Source organism: Engraulis encrasicolus, chromosome 2 (genome assembly GCF_034702125.1).
Source record: "Engraulis encrasicolus isolate BLACKSEA-1 chromosome 2, IST_EnEncr_1.0, whole genome shotgun sequence".
Lineage (NCBI taxonomy): Eukaryota > Metazoa > Chordata > Actinopteri > Clupeiformes > Engraulidae > Engraulis > Engraulis encrasicolus.
Genome location: NC_085858.1, coordinates 4,711,540 through 4,719,039, shown reverse-complemented (window position 1 = coordinate 4,719,039; position 7,500 = coordinate 4,711,540). Strand labels below are relative to the sequence as shown.

At 44.8% G+C, this 7,500-nt stretch overlaps 1 protein-coding gene across 1 annotated transcript in view; it reads left to right on the top strand.

Annotated features, from left to right (window-relative positions):
* adgrl1a (adhesion G protein-coupled receptor L1a) overlaps positions 1-7,500 on the top strand; it is a 192,964-nt gene that overhangs the window by 16,294 nt on the left and 169,170 nt on the right. The window lies entirely within an intron of this gene.

The window sequence follows — 7,500 nt, the reverse complement described above, 5'->3', positions numbered from 1 at the left end:
GGATATGTTTTAATGAGGAAGAGAAAGTAGAATAACACAAGCTTGAAGACTACCAATTCTACCAAGACTCAATATCATTTTCATATGTGCATTTTAATATGACTAGTTTTCGAATAATACAAACATGTTAATAATATATTCAAGAGGACATGATTTTCTAGTGTCCAGTTACAAGACTTGTAGTTATGCAGTACAGTACTGCTTGTGTTTTGGGATAGTCTCCCCTCCTACTTAGAGTATGTGCATGCCTTTTTCAAAAAGACCGATCTTGCTTCACCCATTTATCTTTTCCATTGTGGACTTCACCAGTAAATATTTCGTCGTTGAATTTAATTAAAAAATACCTCCATTTATATAGTTCAATACATTATACATTAATATAATACATTATACTGATTATTATCATGTAATAATCTAATCAGAAACATTATAAAAGTATATACTATCCAGATACTGTTTTTAGAGGACTCAGATGCTGCACTAATTGTTATTGTCGTATTGCTCCTGTGATGCATGCGTGGGCTATGTTTGTTTACCTTGAAACTGGGTAGATGGAGACAGTAGGCTTTAGCCAAACAGCAAACTGAATCCAGCGAATAAGTAATATTTATATTATTTCTCCGAGATATAAAACATTGTATTGGTATCTGCTTTGACATTTGTGTAGGCTGCATAGAAAATAAACTGCAATAAAATGCAGCTTTTTTGGGAAACACACGAGGAAGAACTACAAAGCAAGACTTTGGGCTATTTACACATCAGTTAGTGTAATGGTTTCTCAGCAATGCAAAGTATTTGTCATCTTGAAGCAAAAATCAAACAGAAAACTACACGGCAGATGCAGTTGTCTTTGATATAGCCATATGTTCCATAAATTGGCTTGGGGATATGAGTATTCCTTTTTAGAGATTCGAACATATTGACGGCTCTGAAACATCATGATTAAAAAATATGTTTTTGCTGTAAATAAAGTGGACAGCTTGAAGATACAATGGACTGCGTACAGTACTTTCTGAAGGACCCATCTAAAATGCATTTGTGTTGTGTTGTGTTGTGTTATGGAATAATGTGTTTGTTTGTAAGTAAATATAGACCTTACAGCATTCTGCATTACGTTTTACATTTACACTCTCATTGGTTTTACAGTAGATATACAGGACTGTATATCATCATCACGCGTTGTCCCCAAAGACTCATGATAATGATAATGCCAATCACACCAACACCTCTATGTGTTATTATTGTCACTGAATAGACCTTTATCGCTCAATAGGGCTGTGTCACTGAATAGCGCTGTGTCACTGCTGACAACAAATTTCACCCCTTTTCAGTCAACGTTGGTCACAGTGCGCTGATAGGAGAGATCTCACTAGCACTGGCAGTGCTTTTGTTGCGTGTGGGTGTTGATCAGTGAATGAATGTGTGTGATGCCCCAACGTGCACAGCTAAAGACCCCTGGGTAGCATACTGGTAGCAATCCCCTCCCCCTTCCCTTTACTCTCTACACTTACTACACAGTAGACCCTCTGTTTCAGAGAATAATGAATCTGTGGTTTCAAAAAAAAAAACATAGGAGCTGAAAGAATGTGGGAAACATAAACAGCCATTAACATAGCCAGCAGATAAACCCAAACACATCCATACTAGTCACACTTCTCCGCACTGCGAAAATCTCAGGACTCAAGGCTTTGAAAGCTTACAGGGAGAGATGTAGAGATGGAGAGGGAGATAGAAGTGGTGGAGGGAGGGAGGCGAAAAGAGGTGGTGAACAAGATGTGGAGAGGAACGAGAATGAGAGGGAATGAGACACACACTGAGCTAATAGCAATCAATAGGGGAGGGAAGGAGAGGCAGCATCTAAGCTAACTGCAATGCATAAGGAAGGAAAGGGAAGGACAGGCAGCATGGTTTAAGCAGAAGTGGGGGAGAGATGGAGAGAGTGTGAGCTACAGAGAGAGAGAGAGAGAGAGAGAGAGAGAGAGAGAGAGAGAGAGAGAGAGAGAGAGAGAGAGAGGAGAGAGAGGAGAGAGAGAGAGAGAGAGAGAGAGGAGAGAGAGAGAGAGAGAGAGAGAGAGAGAGAGAGAGATGGAGGTTTGGATAGAGGGAGAGATGGAGAGATGGAGTGAGGGAGAGATGAAGGTTGGGGGAGACGGAGGTTGGTGTGTGTCAGAGAAGGGGGAAGAAGAGAGAGGGTGGGAGTGATGGAGAGATATAGAGATGATGAGAGAGTGATGGAGAGATGGAGAGATGATGAGAGGGTGATGGACAGATGGAGAGATGATGAGAGAGTGGTGGAAGTAGAGGAAGGAGACCATATTAGATGGTGAGACAAGAATGGAGAAGAGGATGGAATGACAGAGAAAAATGGAGAAGAGGATGGAATGACAGAGAAAAATGGAGGATGGAATAACAGAGACACACACAAGCTAAAAGCAAGGAATAAGGAGGGAAAAGCGAAGCATGGTCTGAGAAAACTCAGAGAAGAAGGGATGGAGGAAGAGAAATATCTCTCCGAGTGGGAGCGATGGAATAGAGAGAGCTGGAGAGGGGGAGCTGAGGATAGGGTGAGATGGAGAGCTGCAGATGAGAGGATGAATGGAGGTATACTGGTAGAGGTGAATAGAAAGAGATGGAGAACTAAACAGACGGAGGAGATAGCAGTAGGGAGAGGTAGAGTGAGGGAAAGTGTATTGAGGGAGAGAATGAGAAAAAGATGGCTGGAGATGGAGAGATTGAGAGAGGGAGAGATAGAGAGAGGTAGAGATAGAGTTGGGGAACGTGGACAATGGGAGAAAGTAGAACAAAATAGGTGGAGATAGAGAGGGAGAGAGGGAGAGAGGGAGAGATGAAGAGCAAGATGGGTGGAGATAGAAAGATAGAGAGATAGAGAGAGGAGAGCAGAGCTGTGCTGGCAGCTCTGGATCAGTGCACATGGAGGTTAATTAAGTGTCTGCTGATATAGTGGCAGGCCAGCGCTTTGACACTCATCCGTCCTAACAGGTTTCTAGATGCACTGGGCATCTCCTCCAAAACCCAGCGTTCATCTTTCTGACAGCCAGGGTCTCCACTCATGGTTGGCCTGGCCAAACTCTCTCTCTCTCTCTCTCTCTCTCTCTCTCTCTCTCTCTCTCTCTCTCTCTCTCCCTCTCTCTCTCTCTCTCTCTCTCTCTCTCTCTCTCTCTCTCTCTCTCTCTCTCTCTCTCTTTGTCTCTCTCTCTCTCTCTCTCTCTCTCGTCTCCAATCTCTCCACCCTTCTCTTTTTATTTCAGTATGCACCCTCTCTTCACCCTTTCTTCTGTACCAGTCTCCTCTTCCACCTCTCTCTTTTTTGTTCTTTTTTGAGTTTTTCTTCTCCCTCTCTCGTTCTCTTCACAACCCTTCCACTGTCCTTCTCAGCAACTCTCCTCATCTCTCTATTTTCACTCCAGAGCTGCACTTTACATTCCCTCCCCTCTCCCTCTATGGTCACTACCCCACCCCCTATCACACACACACACACTCACGCACACACACACACACACACACACACACACACACACACACACACACACACACACACACACCACACACACCACACACACACACACACACAAACACACACACACACACACACACACACACACACACACACACACACACACACACACACACACACACACACACACACACACACACACACACACACACACACACACACATTCTGCCCCCCCCCCTCTCTCTCCTCATGCTCATTACTATCTGCACTAGTCTTCTCCACTCTTCCACTTCCATCTCTCTTGACATACGGTCTTCTCTTCCCCCGCATGACCTTTGAGTTGTTGAGGGCAGGCGTGAGAGGTATTGAGTTGTGTTGTGTTGTGTTGTGTTGTGTTGTGTTGTGTTGTGTTGTGTTGTGTTGTGTTGTGTTGTGTTGCGTTGCGTTGCGTTGCGTTGTGCAGTGTTGTGTAGTGTAGTGTAGTGTAGTGTAGTGTTGGGCTGTGCTGTGCTGTGCTGTGCTGTGCTGTGCTGTGCTGTGCTGTGCTGTGCTGTGCTGTGCTGTGCTGTGTTGTGTTGTGTTGTGTTGTGTTGCATTGTCTTGTGCTGTGTTGCGTTGCATTGCATTGCATTGTGTTGTGTTGTGGTTTGGTGTGGTGTGTTGCATTGCGTTGCGTTGCGTTGCGTTGCGTTGCGTTGCGTTGCGTTGTCTTGTGTTGCGTTTTGCTGTGTGGTGATGTCTGGTATTTCCAGGACCAGGACCCCTCAGTGGGGCATGGAGGTATTGCAGGGAGTTCACAGAGAGAAAGGACTGTTTGCATTACGTAAGCCTTGAATATTACGCTTAAAAACTATTCCTTACGATGGTTAGTTAACATTGTAAAAAAAATTGTGGTTAACCCATTGACGCCGGTTGTTGCGTTACGAAACATTGGCCCTGACACCGGTTGTTGCAAAACGCAACATTATTGATTTGTCAATATTTTCAAGACGCATGAGAGATGCAATGCACAATGTTTTGTTCAAATACACAAGAGGTGGGTGTTCTCGATTTTTTTTAAAGATCATGTAGCAAAAAAAAAGTTTGATTCGTCGACAAAAATGTCAAACGCAATCAACCACGCTTGCTTCTGCAGACGTGGGTTGTAGGCCTAGCCATTTCACACAGGTAAAAAAAAAAAAAAAGAAGGCTGTGGTTCGCAAGACACGACGCTGTTACAGCGAACGTGATGTTCAGTTGAAAGGTAATGAAGAAATTTTAATCGAGGAAAGGAAATATGATTGAAGACCCTTTAGATAGAGAGCAGGAGTGTGATTTGCCGCGGCCGCATGAAGAGGTGGGCGAGTGGCTTCCAAATAGACAGTCAGCTAGATTTCGCACCCGACCTTACCAAAACTTCACTCCGACACTCGGGGCAATTGGCGAAGGTGCCAATATCTTAGGAAGCACGTCCTTCAGATATATTTCAGAATATTTGCACTGAGGAACTTTAGGATATGGTGATAGGCTAACCTATTGGTGAGGCAGACAACGGTAGACATGCGAATTATAGACGCGCGGCCACACATCCACCTCAAAGTGGAGCCGCGTCTCAAAATAGGATATGAAATTGCTCATCGGTCTCTCTGCATAACGTTTGGAGGAATAAAACGGCCATACTCGCCGGTGGGAGAGCAAGTGGCTGTATCAGACAAATGTCCCCCGATTTATGGCAGAAATGACTGCCTAATAATTATAGGCCTAATAATAATGATTATGATTTAGTTATAGTCGGCTATTGTAACAGTAGCAATAGTAGCCTAATAGCCTAGGCCTATAATAAATAGCAGCATCAAGCATTATCCTGAAAGCACATGAAACATTTTTTTCAATAATTTGACTATGAGATATGATTTTTTTAAGGAATATGTGTTAGTGTTAATGCTGAATGAACATAATCCAGTGAAAGCAGAGGATTTTACCTTTTAAATGCAATTTGTCCCATGTCCCTATGTGTTCCAGAGGCTGAGATATTGAATTTTTCATAGGAGTTTTCAACCAATTTTTCTTATCTCAAAAAACCCTCAGGCATTGGGGACCTTTTTTAAAAACTGGCTCAGGCGCCAATGGGTTAATAAACGTATTTTTTGTGTTATGTGAATTTCATCTTAAAACTTGTAATCTTAAAATAACAATATTGAGGGCCAAAAATTGTTTGCTGTTTGGAATATGGGATATTGGAATATATGGAACATTCTTAGGTCCAAAAGGGAGTCCCTGCAGAAAAGAAAGTTTGGGAAGCACGGCTCTACTGTAAAGGGCTGTGTGTCATGAGCCAATGGAGGCTGGTTGCTATTGACTGGCGCTCGCTCGAGTCGGACGTCACTATCGGGTTTCGTGTCGATGTGCTTACCCTATGACCCCCCTCGCTTATAGAGCCCCCCGCCCCCACCCTCCTCCTTCTCTTCCTCCTTCTCCTCCACCTCCTCCGCTTCTGTCACCATGGAAATGATGAATCAGGACTTGGCTCTCTATGGAAACATAAAGTAGAGAGTATTTCGTCCTCTCTCTCTTTCTCTCTCTCTCTCTCTTTTCTCCATTGCTCTCTCTCTTTTTTCTATTTCTCTATTGCTCTCTCTCTCTCTCTCTCTCTCTCTCTCTGTCTCTCTCTCTCGTTTTTCATTACCATCTTTCTATCACTCTTTCTTCTTATTACTCCTTTTCTCTACCTATTTTTTTTCCAGCAGCTTCCACTCTGGAAGCAGCAGCTTTGTGCATGCCTAGATTGTAGTACAGCTTTATAGCCCCAGGAGAATGGGGGAGTATTTTTAAATATCCGAGGCATGTCTTTTCATTCTGGGCAGAGTGAGAGGTGTAGTATTTTTTTCCCTGCTCCTGGTTTCTGGGTTGAATGTATCCCTTCGTCTGAGTCTGAGCTGCATCTTTCCCATCTAATGAGAACAGGTTTGTGTGTGTGTGTGTGTGTGTGTGTGTGTGTGTGTGTGTGTGTGTGTGTGTGTGTGTGTGTGTGTGTGTGTGTGTGTGTGTGTGTGTGTGTGTGTGTGTGGAAGTGGAAGAGTGGAGAAGACTAGTGCAGATAGTAATGAGCATAAGGAGAGAGAGGGGGGGGCAGAATGTGTGTGTGTGTGTGTGTGTGTGTGTGTGTGTGTGCGTGCGTGCGTGCGTGCGTGCGTGCGTGCGTGCGTGCGTGCGTGCGTGCGTGCGTGTGTGCGTGCGTGCGTGCGTGCGTACGTGCGTTTGCTTGTTGCAGTGACATGGATTCCAGGCAGTGATGGGTAAAAAAGCTATATCCAGGTGGGCCAGACTGCTCATTACGTTTTCCACACATTTCCCTCTCAGTCCTGCCAACTCACTGCTACAGTATCTCTCCTTCCCTCCCTCAGTTTCTCCCTGGCTTTTCGTTTCCCTCTATCTCTATCTCTGTCTCTGTCTCTCTCTCTCTCTCTCTCTCTCTCTCTCTCTCTCTCTCTCTCTCTCTCTCTCTCTCTCTCTCTCTCTCTCTCTCTCTCTCTCTCTCTCAATGGCCAGGTTCCTCTCCCACAGCTTTCCAATGTGGCTAACCTAACAGGCTTAATTGGTCTAGCTAGAATGCTAACAGCAGCACTAGCGACCTGCTGCTAATGTGGCTTATAGTACTGTACGTGTTCCTGGCTAGCGCTCCTAGCTAACCCCTACTACTGGGCTGCTGATTGTGAGAGAAGCCATTGATTGCCCAGGGCTTCGTGATTGGGCCGTGTGTTTGTGTGTGCGTGTGCGTGTGTGTGTGCGTGTGTGTGCATGCGTGCGTGCGTGTGTATGTGCGTGCGTGTGTGTCACCATGTCCTGATGTCACCTTCTGCATTTGCGCTGTAATTGGCACAGAATGAGAGGCTGGCCGGGACAGAGTGAGCCAGTACAACACACACACACACACACACACACACACACATACACACACACACACACACACACACACACACACACACACACACACACACACACACACACACACACACACACACACACACACACACACACACACACAC